The sequence below is a fragment of the Camelus bactrianus genome, chromosome 8, assembly GCF_048773025.1.
Source record: "Camelus bactrianus isolate YW-2024 breed Bactrian camel chromosome 8, ASM4877302v1, whole genome shotgun sequence".
Lineage (NCBI taxonomy): Eukaryota > Metazoa > Chordata > Mammalia > Artiodactyla > Camelidae > Camelus > Camelus bactrianus.
Genome location: NC_133546.1, coordinates 89,578,340 through 89,596,000, shown reverse-complemented (window position 1 = coordinate 89,596,000; position 17,661 = coordinate 89,578,340). Strand labels below are relative to the sequence as shown.

Below are 17,661 nucleotides of genomic sequence, written 5' to 3'. Positions count from 1 at the left end.
GCCTATGTCTTTTGTTTATATTCAGGAGTATTAGCAATATCAGATTAAATATTGAATACCCCTCCCTTACCCTGAAACAAAGTGCAGTATGTGCTACAGAAGCTTTTAGTTATCTGATTCTCGTTTCTGATCCTACAGGTAATTTTGTGTTGCATGTTTCCCGGCAACCTGGAAGGTCTTTTTAGCCATAGGTGGCGCTGTTGCACCTTCTTACCTTCTTAATTTTCCTATTTGTTAAAGAAAGCTTAAACAACGTTATTTTATTTTGATTTCTTTGCTTAATGCTTCAGAATAGCACAGTCTACATTATGTCTGTACCTGGAAAAATTGTTCTGCTTATATCTTAGTTTTATTCTGTCATCTCGCTGTGAACATCTCAGACTTGCTGTGCAAACAATGGCAAAATCGGACTTTTCTTCCAGTGTTAGAAACCAGTGAGCCGGGAATTTATAAAACAGCTAGAAGCGGCCTCTGGAGCACCTTAAAGCTGAAAAGTGTACTGGGTTCCCTGAGTATTGACCCCGCCGCTGTGTGTTAATTAGTGGTAGGAGATATTGTACATATAGGAAGGGGTGTAGTTTTTTGACTTGTGTTTGCGTGCACACGCTGCCACTGAGCCACGTGAGCCTAAGTCAGTTCGTTCTGAGATTTCCCTCGTCTGTGAGATGGGGATGCTCATATCTGCTTTGTAGAATTGTGAGAATTAGAAATTATGTAAAGTGTTTACCACAGTGGGTATGTCAAGAGGGCTCATAAACTTTAGCTACTGTTTTGTGAGAAGCCATCATTTGATAGTCTTTGGCAATTACTAAGAAACAGGAAAATAAGGAAAGCTGGTTTTATGATGAAAGATATTTGAGGAGGTTCCATAGTTCCTATACCCATAATTTAGCCTCAGCAAAGTCAGAACAGTTACACAGTCGCCCTGAAACAACGTTAAGCCACAGAATTTTTTGTTACTTCAAATATGTTGGGGCTTAATGGGATCCAATACTTATACAAATGTTGTCTCCAGCAGCCAACTGAGAGATGACAGAAAAGAGTAAGCAGGCGATATATGTCTTCATTTTTACTGATGAAGCCACGTTCTCCATGAACTTCAGGGCTGTGGGAAAATGCGTGTCATTATATTGTGTCCCAGAAGTAGAGACTCACCCTGTCCCAGGTAACTCTGGGCCACAGCGAGCCTTCCCTTGAGAGGACCTGCCCCATCATGCACAGGGCTGTCCTGCCATGGAGCTGAGCATCCCGGGTGCTTCCCAAGTGTGGCCAGCACTGGAAGGAAACGAACGGTTTCACATACCCTGCTTGTCTCTCCGGACTCACACCTCACTCTGTTAGTGTGATAAAGGCTAGCTGTGGGCCATGGGTCTGTGGTGTGGAGAAGCACTCTCCGTGGCCAAGAGGAGTGGGGAGGAGGCATCCCCTCCCTCAGTTTAAACAGGTGGAGGTATGGAACAGAAGGGTGCTCCCCAAGAGTTTATAAAAGGAGAAATAAGGATTTTCTTTGGGACTTAGTCTAGCCAGGAAACACAGAAGATGATTAGAAAGGAGACTTGTAAATCACTTTAATATTAAGTTGACATTTGTTGAGCACCAATAATGTGCTACATTCTTTTATGAGAGTTTTACAGAAATGAATCCTTCAATCTTCTCAACAATCGAGTAAGGAATGTTTGATTTTTATCCCAGTTTTACAGTGTGGAAACTGAGGCACACAGAGGGTAAGTTGGCCAAGGTCACAGAGCTAGTAAGTGGCAGAGCTGGTATTTAAACCCTGGCTGTCTGGTTTTGAAGCTCCCAGGGATGGGCTTTGGGTGTTTAGAGGTATCTGCATCCCTGGATCTCTGTACCCCTGTGCATCAGTTTGCCCAATAAGGACAGTGAAAGGAGAGTTACACAGGTGCTCACAGTCGTGTCTCAGCCACTGTCCAAGAAGAGTGCACCGTGATTAGCGTTAATTGTTTTCCAGGCAGTAGATCTGTTGGTATAACAGAAATTTAGTCCATTGAGTTAATCTAGAAACCCTTCTTGCTCTGCTTCTTTCCATGTTTGCCATGTTACTGCCTGCCCGTGGTTAGGCCGTGGAGGAGAAGCTGTACTCATGGTTGAACTCTGATATTTCAGTCTGGTTCATAGTTTCACATATTCTGTTACATTAATAAGTTAAGTTTCTGGTTTTCTTGCATCAGTGTCTCGTGAGTTTGGTTAATGTGAAACCAGTCCATGGGAGCCCAGGTGTGCTGACGGTATAATTTCTGAGCACGTTGTGGCACTTCTACACGTGCAGTCCTGACTGGAGGATGTCCGCCTTCCTCACTGATTTCTCCCAAGAGCAGGGCCCTCTCCCATCCCCGGATGTGAGGCTGGGAGCTCTCTGAGTAGGCCAGTCAGCGGCCAAGTCCACCAATCAGAAAATGATGAAGTACCCGGAAGTGGGTTTAATAAAAGAAAAGGGCTTCCAGGTAGTCCGATGGGCTGTTCGAGTCCATTTGGTGAAAAGCTGTTCACTGTCTGTGGTTGAGCTGATTCTTTGCTGTTGAAAATTCTGGATTAGATGAAGGGATTTTAAAAAGCAGAAAGGAGTGATTTCAGGTGGTACGTCCACACCGGTGAGAAGTGATGGATGACCGCCTGTGTGAGGCATAGACAGAGTCTTACAAACTTCATAAAACAGCTTTAAAAGCTCTGCCATCTGAGTGCACTTCATATGGGGTCCAGTTCATCACTGGTCACGCTGAGAGGGCAAATATTTTATGATGGCGGAAAGGACACGGAGGCATCAAAAAGTATCAGTCATGTTCCCTGTTTAAAGGATGTGGCACAATGTAATATATTTGAGCTGGTTTTTCACTGAACAATTTTTCATGTTTTCTGGGACTCCCAGCTTCCGAAGTTTCCACGCAGCTGCATGTCCCCTCACTGCAGCTCTGTCAGCACTTGTCCTGGGCTGACGTGGTTTCACGGGGAGCAGGATGGTCAGCGTCCCCGGCTCCTCCGAGCTCCGTCTCCTCATCCGCAGTGCTGGGCTTCTCATCCGTGTCTACTTAGAAGGGTTGCTGAGAACCACACGTGATAGTTGTCAGGGGTGATTTGTGGTTGTCCCTGTGTTTGACATATAGTCAGTATTTGATAGAAACACATGTTTTTTATTATAGTTCTGGCTTCTACATTGCAGTGGTTTTTAGTCTCCATTTTTTTATAACTTTTTTCTTATTTTTAAATAAGCACTTTTTTTTGGGGGGGGGATTACTGGGGATTGAAGCCAGCACATTGTGCATGGTAAGCAAGTGCTCTAAAACTGAGTAATACCCACCCTCCTTGTCTTCACTTAAAAATAAATATTGCAATACACAAAATAGCTCTTAAACACCATCATGGGACCTATTTTCTGTATAGACAATTGAATACATATGCTATCTCAATAAGAGTAAATGTTGGGACATACCTTTCTGAATCTGTTTACTTGTTTAAAAACGATGATAGCTAGTGATAAACACGAGTCTTGGATCCAGTACTTCTTAGGGTCTGCTTTGACATCATGGGAAATTACATTCTACAGAGAAGGCAAATTGGGTCTCGTTGATATTCGGATGATTTAGCAGATGATCAAGTCTTTCAAAACTTGACAGTTTTGTATTTTAAACTAACTGCAAAGTTATCTTCTAGAAGTTGGAATTCCTAAGCTTGTGTAGTGCTCAGTAATTCAGTGTGTATGTGTTTGTGTCTGTGTGAACGTGTTTGTGTGTGATTTCAGGAAGGTAGAAATAAGTTCCTTGTAGCCCTCTGATACCTTCCTCCTCCATTTCAAGATGTAGGCATATATTTACACAAGTAAATTGATATTCTTTTGTCATTTGACATATTGGTGGGAATACGAGGTTCTCACAGTTGTTTCAGAAGGTTTGGGGAGCATCAGGTTTGAAAACAGGAGGAGAAAGAGGCCGGGAGGCACTTCACACTCTGTGCAGGATTTGAGGAACAGTAGATTTCTTTTTTCTTCTAAAGCAACCTGGCGCTGAATTGTAACATACTATTACTCAGAATTGCTTTTCTGATCAGATACAAGTGCCTCAGAGTTTTCAAGGCAACATGAATGATGAAATCCGTTTTAGGAGTTATCTTTAAAGTAGTGTTAATTTTCAAGTAAAAGGCTATAGCCTGTTCTTTCTTCGAAGGGTAAAAGACGTTCTCATTGATCCAAGTGCATGATCAATGTGCTTAGTTTCTTTGGGGTTTTTTTCTTTTTTTTTAAGTGCTTGTTTCATTGTGGTGTGAATGAATGTTTAAAATTTCTGAATTTTGTTCTTCAGAACATGCTGATTTATCAGAACTGTTAAAAACCTGATTGATCTTTCGTCTTTGTTTGGAGGGGCACCCTTTTGATTTCTGTTGTCTGTTAAAGAGGGAAATTCTTCCTCTAGCCTGCAGATCATTAAGTGAATGGTTTGCAGTGTGCCTTTAAAATTCTTTGAATGCTTTGAGCATGCTTGTCTAGTGAATTTTGAATTGACTCATAGTAATGACTTTGCTTTGATTCTGTGGCTTTTGCTCCTCTCCGCAAGAATTTGAATTCTCTGTTGCATTTTGTATACGTGTTTTTAACAGGGGAAGAAATTTTAAATTTTTTACAAAGGTGGGTTTTCCTATCCCCTCTGAATGCCTTCTATAATTGATACAACAAAAATCTGTTATTGCAGTGCTTAATTATTTCATAAACTAATTTTTGGCTTAATCAGAAGCAATGAGAATGTGTGATAATAAAAAATATGAAAACCTTCCTTCCTTTGAAGAATAGAAATGAGGTGGTCAGGCTCACTCATGCTTTGTGCTTGACACACTTACTTTCATGTCATTGTGTATCATGATCCGGAGATGGAGTTGCTTCAGGTTTTATAGATTTTTGTTTGAACATTTTTGTTGAATTCTTTCTCCAGGCTGATGTTTCCTGTTGGGTTTGTGGAAAGCGTAGAAGGGAAACAAATTCTTTGTTTTATTTTCAGGAGGCCTGAGTTGCTGATGAGAAAAGAGTTGAGGGTGGGCTGAGGAACAGAGTGACACTCCCTCTCCTCCCGGCTGAAACTGATGAACAATGAAATCAATTAAGTGTATCAGTATTTGACCAATAGAATTCAGCGAGCCCAAAGTGGCAAGTTATGCCCAATGGAAAGTACTGAATTCACCTGCAGAATTAGGTGCTTTGCCAATTAGAAGCAGCTTAGAGCAATCAGAAAAATTAGTTCATATGATGAGATATAAAAGAATGTAATATCTTCTATTTCTGAAACTTTTCTTTGTTAAGTTGTGTAGAGCTAAAATTAAGTTTCAAGCGCCAGGAGTTAAGAGTCTGGGTGGTTCTGTGGGATCGTTAGTCAGGGATGTGTCTAGATCCTGCTAGAGTGTCTGAAGGTGGCAGGAAAAGACCCAGGGCTAGGATTTGTTATCCTAGGGTGTCCTCCATAATGGTTCCATAATGGTTACATGTGCGAGCCCAAGATTAGGTTAACAAATTGTAACAGACCCCAGCCGCCTGTCAATGTTCAGAAGAAAAATGTGTGCTTAGTAACTGCTTTGCAAGCAGGAGCCTGTGCATCCTCACTCCTGTCTCCTTGCCTTAAAAAGCAGAGACAATGCTTTGCTTGCATAGTTGATGCTTTAGATAGCACTCTGCTCACTTCAAAGCAAGGACCCAGGCCCTCAGCTATAAAAGCTGGGCTTGTGTGCTTTTAGATAGTCTATTATCCCCAAAACAAGGACCTGGCTGGTCTCGTGGTCTGCTTTGTAATTCACATATCTAAAGAATTTATCTTATTCCCCTCACCCCATGACTTCCCTAAAGATACACTAAGCCTTTGTACTCATTGTGGATTCTACAATCTCTGTCTCCTCCCGTCTTTCCACAAGTTCCTACTTACTATCACACAACTGTTAATGACTTTTTCCTTTCGTTATACACAGTAAATATAGGAGCATTTGAGAGGCTCGTGGAGTTGGCTCCCTACTCCTTCTCTTTTTCTGGACTTTTCCCACAGAGTCTTGAATAATCATTCCGTGTCGGTACGACTTCTGCCAGCCATAACCCACAGTTCCAGGTGAGAATGATGCAGGCTTTATCTCTCCTACCCAAGGGAGAGAGAGAAGAGAATTGAGATCTGCTCCCTTGTGGTCCCTTCTTTCCCCAGGGCCACTCCAGTTCACCTGCAGCCTTCTGGACTCTGCTGTCAGGGCCTCTGTCCCAGGACTGATTTCAGCCATTTTTTCCCTTGCCAATATTTCCTGTGCCTTTCAGAAGTTGGTCTCTTCTCTGCAATTCAACCCTGGCAGATGTGATGGTGGTCAGCGTGCTGGTGGGCAGTCACCTGGGGACTCCCAGGGGCCATGCTGATTCTCCTGAGTCTCTCATTCGGGGTTACAGAACTGTCGAGCACCGGAAGAAGCCCATTCACGTGAAGGCAGCGCAGCATTGCATCACTTTCATTTTATTTTTGAAATTTCAGTGGAGAAATTATTTGTAGCAAACTGTTCCAGTTTTTTGGCTGACTGCTTTCCTCACCACCATTTCCTTGTTGGATGTGGTGCTTGTTTTAAGAACCAGGTTTCTTCTCTGGTTATTTCTAGCAGGTGGGCTTGCCGAATCCTTGATCTGCATTTGAAGCAGAATGCTTCATCTTGATGTCAAACTGATTTTCTTCATTCTGAATATTTCGTATACACTCAGCAACTGTTTCAAGTAAACTGCTCTTGTCCAATTTCGGTTAACTCACATTTGCTGAACTCCTGCTTTCATGCTGAGGGCAGTTTCTTCTTCCTCTAATAAAAGTTAGCAATTTGCATCTACTATGGGAAGGTACTGGCCCGAGGTGCTTTTGTTCTTAACAGTTTTAATACAATTCACCCATTAATATTTACACCGGTTTTTACTCTATGCCAAGAATTGTGCATCCCAGTCAATCTTAGAATATTTTCATCCTCCTAACAGGAAACCCCATATGCATAAGCACTCATTCCCATCTTCCCCATCCTCCCCCAGCCCCAGGGAGCCACTCTTCTCTCTCTGTGGATTTGCCTGTGCTGGATATTTCATGTAAATCGAGTCAATTCATGTAAATGGAACCGTCTATTGTGACTGACTTCTTTCACACTGAGTAACGTTTTCAATGTTTGTCCATGTTGTTGCCTGGGTCAGTACTCCATGCTTTGCTATTGTTGAATATTATTCCACTGTATGGCTGGGCCCCTCTGTTTACCCATTCATCAGGTGATAGGCATTTTGGTTGTTTCTTCTTTTTGGCTGTGATGAATAATGGCACCATGAACATTCCTGTAGGAGTTTTTATGTGGACATTTGTTTTCAGTTCTCTTACGTGTGTGCCCACAGAGCAGAAATGCTGGGTCTTTCAGAAACCAACTGTTCAACTCTCTGAGGTCCTGCCAGGCTGTTTTCCAAAGTAGCCACGCAGCGTTACATCTCACCAGCAAGGGCTGCTATCTCTGATTCCTGTGTGTCCTCATTAGTTCTTGTTATACTTTTTTTAATTATAACGTAATGTAGTGAGTGTGAAGTGGTTTCTCCTAGTAGTTTTGACATGATTTCCCTTACAGCTAATGATTTTGAACATCGTTTCATTGTGCTTATTGGCCATTTGTATATTTTCCTTGAAAAATACCGTTTCAGATCCTTTATTCATTTTTTAATTTAGTTGTCTTTTTTGTTGAATTGTAGGAGCTCTTTTTTATTTGGAGATACAAATTCCTAATCAGATAAATTATTTGAAAATATTTTCTCCTGAGTGTTGTTTTTTTCACTTTTTGGATGGTGTCCTTTGAAGCAAAGTTTTAAATTTGATGAACTCAATTTTATCTCTGTTTTCTTTTTTCCTTGTGCTTTTGGGGCAATATTTAAAATCTGAGGTATTTAATTTAAAATTTACATATAAAATATCTTAATTTTTAGGACCGTCCTAGGAGACGGGTGCTGTTGTTATCCCCATTCTATGGATAGGAGGCTGAGATGCAGAAAATTTCACTGACTTATGAGTGTCAAAGCTACCCAGTGCTGTGGGAGTTCAGAGCCTCATGATTGTCCCAAGCATCTGTGCTCTTCACCACCATGCTCCACTACTGCCTGGAATCGTTAATGAAAAAGTCTTTCCTTTTTTGGTTTCTTGTTTGTTTGTTTTCTCATTGGGAACCTCATCTCCTCATTTTCCTTTCGGATATAAGTGTAGGTTTATTTTAGGTCTCATGTAGGCAGAAGAATTGCTATCAGTTAACTTCTTTATTACCCACTCTCCGGTGATGATTGTTGCTATTTGACCTAATCAAGTCATGCTTAAGTCTTTCCTGCTCATGACAATGAAAAGAGTCATGACTTACAGAATGCTCAGAGAAGAAAATAATTGATTGATTTTATTTTGCTACCCAATCAAACCAATCAAATAAAAACCCCGGTGTTGACGGAGACGGTAAGCCCTCCATAATAGGGTCACTGTCTTCCTTGTGTTTCGTTTGTCTGGTCACAGTGTCTGGATAGTGACTTGCTGTCCAGCAGTTTTGTGAGGATACGGTGTTCGTGAATCATTGTAAGGACAGAATTTTGACAACAGACTGTATTGGTCATTTCACGAGGGAAAAGATAATATAGAAATACTGCTCAGATCTATTTTAAAATTAAGTTTGGAATGTTGAGAAGAGTTCAAGAAACCATACAAAGATCTTTTTCACTTATTTTAGATCTATCTTAGACATATTATGATTACATAGCATAGTAACTTATCAACTAGATTTGACAAGAGGCGTGTATTATTGATTATTTGTTTTAGTTGAAATAGTCTACCTGGGAAAAAGTAATCAGTGCCCATAAATGAACAAATATGTTTGTATTTCTATGTAACATGGGAGCAGACTTCATATGTTTCTATATAATATATACGACTGTGTGTTTTAATCTGTCTGTCAGTGTATTTATAGTTTTTCAGCAATGTTCTAACTTTAGAATTCTTCTAAGAAAGTCACCCCCGATTCTAGCGCAGTTTGTACTGTGTATCCTGTCTTATGCATGGGATTCCACTGTCTCCTCAGTGAGGAATTTCCTCCCCTACTGAGGTAGTAGCAGAGTTAAAGGTACTGTGATTTCTAGGCCTTTGCTCTCCATGTGTTTGCAGTTGGCTGTCAATCGCGATTTTCCATTTCTTGAGTTTTCATTGTTCAATTAGAATTTTTGAAAATAAGTGTTAATATGTTGTATTTGTCTCCCTAGAAACTTGATGTGTTTGTGCTTTTCAGTTTTCAATTTCTTAAAAATTTAAATGCTCTCTTGTTTTTAAGTAGTCCTTTTTCACTAGATATTTGTTTACCTCTTTATAGTTAAAATACATTTTTTCCAATGAATGAATCGGTGTGCATGTTTTAAAAGTTAACTTACTTTTTATTTTCCTTATTATAACAATTATATTCATTCTAGAGAATTTAGAAAATAAGGATAAACACAGTAATAACTTAAAAATGGCCTCTAATCTCACCTAGAGATACAGTTGTAAAATTTCAAATTGAGAATTACAAGTCCTCTCATGTTGTTCTTCTTTTTCAAGATCGTTTTGGTTACTGAGACCCTCGAAATCCCATATGAATTATAACAGCAGCTAATCAGTTTTTGCAGAGGAGCCCGCTGGGATTGTGATCGAGACCACGTAGAATATACGGATCACTCTGGGGAGCACTGCCATTCCAAGAGCACTGTCTTCTGATCCAGGAATGTACGTGGCGTGTCTGTCCAGGTATTTAGGTCTTCTTTAATTTTTTTTCAGCAATGCTTTTAGTTTACAGAATATTATTTTACTTTTTTTCTTTACCTTTATACTGAGGACAAGTGTGCAAGGTACCGGGATCAGAAGTGTATTTTAGCCCCTCCCGTTGCTGCCAACATGGTCGCTGCGCTCTTGCTTTGCCTTGTGTACAATCTTGCACAAAATAGGACCTCAGTATCTCTCTCTTGAATGAATGATTATATGATTGTAGGATGATGCTTGAGAGTCCTTGTGATTTTTTCCTCCAGCCTTTCCCCAATTCTTAACTATGCCCTTTCTCTTCCTAAACTCCAGCCTGGGTTTCAGCCTGCCTGTGGCATTGATTTTCCCTGTCTGTAGACTCTTCTTTTCACTGGTTCACGATAATGTTACATGTGGGCTGTGGAAACTTGTCAAGAAAGAACAAATCCATTTCATATTAGTATTTTTACAGTGTGGTAATTTTATCGATTGAAAATAAATCAGGCTGACCCCCTGAGCCCTCCCGTGAGCTCTTTTCACTTTCCTACATCTGATACTGCTCTGGTTGCTACATGTGCCCTTCCCCCAGCCTTGGTTTTTGGGTTGAGTAAGTCATCATCACTGGAGCCCTCTCTTTAAAAGATGAAGAGAACATTGGCTCCTTCTCCCTGGTTGGGGACTTGGATGAGATGAAATACCAGGTAAAGAATGGAGCTCCACCTCATTCTGACCACCGCTCTTTCCGTTCTGTTCTCCAGAGGAAAAGAGTACAATTCAACAGTATAAAGATTGATTGTGAGCTAATGAGATAGACAAGGCAATCAATTATTTATTAAATATCCTTTCATGCCAGAAACAAATGTATTATACACACAAAAATCACACAAAGCATGATAATATCGTGCTTACAGACGTGTGTCCGAGTTCGAGTCCTGCTCTGGAGTGACCAGTCCTGTGAGATGGAGAACTGGTAGGTTGGCTTAGGCTCTCCAGGACTGGTTTTCTTTCCTGCAGAGATGGGGCTCGCTAGGCTTCCCTCCCCCGTAGAGGTGCTGTGGGTTGTAACTGTCACGCGTGCACAACTGCTCATTCCTCGTAAGTGCAGGATAGCATAAATTTTGCGGTGATGGCTTTATGACTGCCCCGTGTAGACTCTCAGTGCTCCAAAGGGATACCTTGTGGTTTGGAGATGGGATTCTCATTTCTGTAAATACCCAAGGATTGTGGTATTGGGCGCTGCTGATTTGAATCTATTCTTTAGAAAGTACATATTGTAGATATATTTTTCAAGCATGTGTGCTTTTTCCTTTTATTATTTATAGTTATACCCTCTCATCTCTTGGTGTGACTTTTCATGGAATCCAGGAAACAGTCCTAACCTACCTGCCTCTTCACTCTTCTCCGTGGCGGTTTTCTTCCCTGACTAGAAAAGGGTTTTGCACAGGAAATTTTATTTGTTCCCCTTTTCTTGGAGTCTCTCTTTCGGTCTGCCCATCTCTCACCTGCCCATCTGTCCATTTATCTACCCACTCATTCTTCTGACTTGTTCCAAAAAGCATTTCAGGCAGCTTACAGAAGAACAGATACCAAATAAACAGGTTAGAAAATGGGGCCAAGTTCAAACTGTGAGGCTAGGAGGCGAGCCCGTGTGAGGGTTGCAGCCGTGAGACACACACCTCTGCCCTGTGACTTATAAGATCGACAGCAAGAGTGTGCCTGAGGCTCCCAGCAGACACAGGTTAACAGGGTTTGTGGGAGATGCTCACTGGCTGTGAAATAAATAAGTGGCTCAGGAGAAGCCCAACCTTTCCAGCTACAAAGGCTTAGGAGAATATTTTGAGTGTCTTCCATAATCAGGGTATTGCATTGTTTCTTTTGTCAGAGTTCTACGTATAGTTGGTTACATTCTATACCTGGAAATTTCTCCAGAACTCCTTACCAAGTGAGTGCCATTGCTCGGGAATGAGGTGGTTCTGCTCATTGACTGGGGTTGGCCAGAAACCGAAAATGACAGCTTCAAAGGAGCCTGGGATTTGTCAGTTATGTTTTGTCAGTGCTGTAGATTTCAGGAAATGCTTTCACACTTTCTCTCTATCTGAGGCGGCAGCGTGCTCTCTTAGCAGCATCAGGAGCTCAGAGCCACGGGGTGTTGGGGGCTGACTGCACTGCCGTCAATTTAGCCAAGCTAGTCACTGCAGAAGTGGTTCTTTCACATAGTGCACTTCATGTTCTATAGTAGAAGGTTTCAACAGGGAGTTAATTAACTGAGTTAATTAACATTTAATAAATATGAAGCTTTGATGAAAAGACGGTTATAGGCAGAATATAAGTTGTGAACACTTTGAAAACGGTTTCATTACTGAAATTTCAGTAGGGAAGATACACAGTTTATCTTATTTATGCCTCTCTTTTAAAGTAACAAAGAAACAAGACAGAAAAGGCAGAGGATGATTTCTGTTATTCCTCTCGGCTTGCAGGTGCCCTCACATCCAGTGGCATCCATCCAGACACCAACACTGACAATGGCCATGCTCAGAACTGCCTCAGCCCTGAAGACACAGGTGACAAATAGAAGGGGGCCGTGCCCTGTTACAGCAGGTGCTCTCACTTTGTGGGTCCTTATGTAACTGTGCGGTGTTAATCAGGATCGCCCGTTCTACATTGTGTGGCGCTGCTGCAGTGTCTACTAGTTATTTGTTTCTGTAAGTACTCGTGTATTAATCTCCAATGTGTGGTACTACACATCTAAAAATGCTTTTTTCAGATAAAAAATAATGTATATTTAATGCAATATGTCTGAAAAAAGGGACAAAAACTTCTATCCAGGTCCCACTAGTCAGAAATAATAATTAACACTTTAACATATACTTTCTGTTATTTTCATCAGTGTGTATCAGCTCTGTCATAAAAACCAGTGAGCACTCTGTGCCTGTTTACTGTGTGGAGACCTCCATTTTCCATTCGGCTTATTACATGTTTTTCTACAATATTGTATCTCCCCTGGCATGAATTTTAATGACCAGTATAGCATTATTCTTGTGGAGGCATCGTCCATTTTATTTCGGGCTTAAATAAACTTTTAAATTCCAAGTGTACTTAACTGAAATACTGAAAAGAGAACTGTGGTGGTACCGAAAGAGCCCTACCTCCCTTCCCCTTATTTCCTGAGTGTAAAAGCTGTTGCCAATGTGGTGTAGATATTTCATGACCTTTATGCCTATGACATATATATATACCCATACATACATACATACATACATATGAGAAATCTATGTATATGTGTGTATATATTCTTTTTTGAAAAATAAGGCCATACTATATGTTTTCTGCAGCTCGCTTTATTCACTCAGGGGTATATCATAGACGTCCTCCCACTCCAGACTCACACAGTCCCTTCAGATAGAGTGGAGGGGTCTCCTGATATGCAGGTGTGGTCTCTTGTGCAAGGACACCTTTGGTGGGAGAGTGCTGTGGACAAGGCCCTGGGCCACGGGGAAACGCTGGCCCCCTCAGTGCCCACAGCTCACCGTGATTTACCGCATCATTGTCTTGATGGTGGACACTTAACTTTTCTCCATTTTCCACTGTCAGAAAGGATGTTTGACTGGCATATTTCTTTAACAGACATTCCTGTGATCTTGTATGATCATGCCTTTAGTTAAGTCTTCTGGAAATTTAGTCCCTGGATGTGACATTTACTTTTATCACAGGCTACTTTCAAGTGACTAGAAATTCTTTCTCCAGTGTGGAATGAGAAATGTAGAATTACTTACGTAACCAATTCTCTATCGCTGGATATGATTTCACTTCAGCTTTTCTTCCCACCAGTGTAAACAGTATATCTATTTGAACTGATTTTTTTCTAAATGAAACGATTCCTAGAAGTGGGGTTGAATCAGTGTGTACACACGTTTTTCAGAGTTTACATATTCATTGACATGTCATCCTCCAAAAAGGTCGCTCACAGTTTTTTCTCCCACAGATGGACACTAGCTACAATATCTTTTAAAAATATTTACCAATAAGATGAGCGAAAGTGCTTTTTCATTGTTTTAGTTTGCATTTGATGACCAGTGAGGTATTGAGCATTTTTCACTGATTAGCCATCTGACTTTTGAAAAGTGAATGATCCATTTTGTCCTTTGCACAAATTTAAGTGAGGAAGCTTCTTTTTGCTTTGTGACAGCTCTTTATATGTTATGAACATTAATCCCTTGTCTTCATCAACATCTATCACAGAGTTTTTCCTTGTCATTTCTTTCGTTTCATTTTGTTCAGTAGGTTTATTTTTGTTGTGGCTCAAAATATTCTTAAGATAGTAAATGTCTTCCTTTTGTGTTTTATCTTTGTAATTATTCTTAGAAATACTTTCTTATAATGGTATAAATCTCTTATGTAGGTTTATTTAATGTCTAAGATGGAGAAGATAATAGTACTTGTTATAGTGAGGAGAAGTTGAATTAATGTGAGCAAAGGGTTGTATTTGCTGTTATTAGTATTTTAATATTTACATCACTTTCTGTAATTATTTTTGTGGTCATTATGACAGGAATAGAATTTGTTCTTTCCAGGTGATTCTCTGATTGTCCCAGGACAATTATTGAATTCATACTTTGCTCTTTGATTTGAAATCCCACATGTATAAAATACTTATGTACACTAGAGTCTCTTTTTGAGCTCATGCTTTATTTCTGTCAATCTTACTTCCTTACTCCAGCGCTATATCTTACATATTGTAAAAATTTTTTATCTGACAGTGCGATTTTTTTTTTTTGTTCTTTTCTTCCATCCCAAACTTTCTTGGCTATTATTATGACTTTATTATACCTGAAGAATTCTAAAATATATTGTTCAAGTTAAAAAAAAATCAGATAAGAGTATTCATGGGATTTTTATTAAGTTTTGAATCCTTTTTAGGAGAACTTCCATATTTACAATACTGTTTTCCTCCATGCAATATGTTGATGTCTCTACATTCACACCTCTTATTTACCCCTCAGTACAGTCCTGTAGTTTTCTCCATGTACAACATGGGCATTAATTGTGAGTTTATTCCAGATTATTGTTGATGTTTTTCTTAATTTTGTAAGGGAGAATTTTTTGTTATTATATTTTTTAACTGTTTAAACTGACACCTAGGAAGGCAGATTCGGTTTGTAAATACTCACTTTGTAACAAATCATTTAAAATTGTAAGTATTAAGTAATTGTTCGAGGATCCTTTCTTTTGTGTTTTTAAATATTTGTTTCCAATATTATCAAAATGGTCATAGCTAAGAAGTATAGGTGTGGAGACAGTTGGAGAGAGGTAGTGTGGCTCATGTACAAACTCTGAGCACTTTTATGGCTGCATTTAGGCTGGAGAAGCCCCAGAAAAGCCCACGTTAGAGCAGGGGTGGCTTTGTATGCACTTGAAAGCCAGCTTTCCTACCTTTATGGTGAAGCCTGGTGGGCGTGGCAGGTAGGTGATCAAGTTCTGATCAAGGTCATTGGCTGCACAGAGCACTGTGTCTGTGAGAACTGGAGTCCATCACCATGGGAAATGCTTGGTGCCAGGAACACTGCAGGGGAGCTGGGGAGTCTGTGTGTTAAGGATTTTCCAGTCCTGGGAGTGGGAAGGTCAGACTCTGCATTCAGATCTGACTTTGAATTCATCCTCTCTTGTTTACTGGTCCTCTGACTTTTGTCAAGTTATCTACCCTCTTTGAACTCCTATTTTCTTGTCTCTCAAAATAGGAGAATTACGGCCTGCTGCTAGAGTGTTTGATCAGGATAAATGATTTGTTTCTATAAGATGCCACGTACAGTCACAATCTCAGTGAGAAATGGGCTGTCACCTCTTCATCTGCAACTCAGTGCTCGACAGGACATCGGGGCAAAGCCAGTCCGTAATTTGTTTGTGATGCAAGTAGGAACAAAGTTAATGTCTTGCCTTTCCCTTGCAGTATTATTACTCCTTTGCTTCATTTACTTCTTTCCTACTTTTCTTTCCCCTCCTCCACCAAAAGATCCTGAGACTCTCTCAGAACACTAGATTCAAATTACTTTAAAGGGTGTCTCATCCTCATGAAATGATAGTAACTTAAAAAAAATCTGTACAGATCCCAGACGTCATTGTATTTGATTTACACACACACACGCACACCCACCCACACACACAATCAGCCTACCTCCCACTTGCTGAGGGAGAAGGACCAATTTTTCTGAGTTTTCATTCACTGAGCGTGAGAGAAAAGTCTCTTACGCAGATTTTCACCTTGATTAGTGCATGGTGTTTTTATTTGGATTTCTGCTTTGTTGCCATAGAATTATTCTCCTTATAGAAGAGAGGATGTGGAGACATAGACATTCTGCTGAGATATTGGTGTCAACATATTTGAGTTGGAAAGGACTTAGGACAGCATAGAGTCGTAACATTTTATGGGTGAGAATCCATGATGGTGTAACTTGGACAAGAACCCGGGTCTTCTGTCTTCGTGTCCACGTGGATGAAGAGGCAACAGGGAGGGAGATGGCAGGGATCCTTCTTGCTTGAGTTCCAGGGTCTTGCTAGTTTTCATTGCTCAGCTGCCTTTAGTTTAGGTCCGTGTGGCCTCTCATGGGAAGGTCACTCTGTCCTGATAGACTGAGTTTCTAATCAGCAAAATGCCCTGGACCCACTCATATTTCCCAGAGTTTTTCTGCTGTCCTGCTGACAGTTTATATAAATGATACCTAAGAAACTACTGGATATATAATCCTTATTGTTATCATTTGCCCTCAAGTTCCATAGGAATGGGGTGCTGTCTCAGGCTGTCTAAGGCTAGATCTGAACAAAGATAGGGTGATAGGCTGTGCTGCTGGACCCTCCCCAGTCATAAGGGATTTCCACCTTAGTTTTTAGAATCAGACAGATGAGTTCAAATCTTGCCTTTAACAGTTATTAGCTTTGTGAACTTGGGGAAGAAACTCTACTTGTTTGTGCCCAATTTTCTTTATCTGTAAATAAGTTCAGGATTTAATTTAGGGTTTTTGTTTTAGAATTGAATGAGCTAATTCCCTCATTTATACCGAAAATACTGATTGCGTGGTTCAATGCTGGTGCCTTGGTAGAAGATTACTAAGGGACTCAGCAGTGAGAATGCAGGTGGGGGACCCCTGGATCATAGAGCTTATATTCCAGGATATGCTTGTAAAAGACTGGATGTGCAGTGGATCTTTAGTAAATGTCCATTCCTTTCCTTATCCACATTGATTCTGTATATATCTTTGTACAATACATGAACAATTTTTATTGCAATTTAAATCCCTTTGTAGTATTTAAATTATGTAGCTATAACAAAATACGTGAAATAAAATGACTTGTCTTTTATTTTCTTTTCAATATGCAAAACAAAATAAAATAGAAAAGAAAAAAAGGTTTTGAAGGAGTAGAAATAATTTTATTTCTGAGGAATCAATTCCCTATGTTAGGTTTTTTATTTGTGTTGTTAAACAGCATATAAAATTGATAGGTTGTGACTACAGTGTTGATAGCTAGGTGAGTGTAGTTTCTTTTTGTGGTAGTCTTTGATGAATTATTTGCACTAGATCATAAATGATGTGCATGTTACATATTGGAAACGAGGAAAGAGTGGAGACATACTACCTCCAATGCAGTCATCTTGTTACCAAGTCGAAACTCGTACTGCTTGCTGCATGACAGGCCAATAAATCGGGAGATTGAGGTGTTGGAGCAAGGAATAGTGACTTTATTTGAAAAGCTGGCAGACCCAGAAGATGGCAGAATGACATGCTGGAGAACTGTCTCCCCCAAGTCACAAATCCGTCCGCTTCTATACTAAAAAGGGGCGGGGATGTGGTTGGTTGTTGCAAACTTCTTGCGGTACAAATTGTTTCTCCTTGGAATTCTTTGT

General features: G+C 40.2%; 1 long non-coding RNA gene across 3 annotated transcripts in view; it reads left to right on the top strand.

Annotated features, from left to right (window-relative positions):
• LOC141578413 (uncharacterized) overlaps positions 1-17,661 on the top strand; it is a 45,710-nt gene that overhangs the window by 6,028 nt on the left and 22,021 nt on the right. For all 3 annotated transcript variants that reach the window (XR_012508808.1, XR_012508806.1, XR_012508807.1), the window contains 2 exons: positions 9,591-9,776; positions 12,245-12,469. This is a non-coding gene — a long non-coding RNA (uncharacterized LOC141578413). The remainder of the gene's footprint in view (positions 1-9,590; positions 9,777-12,244; positions 12,470-17,661) is intronic.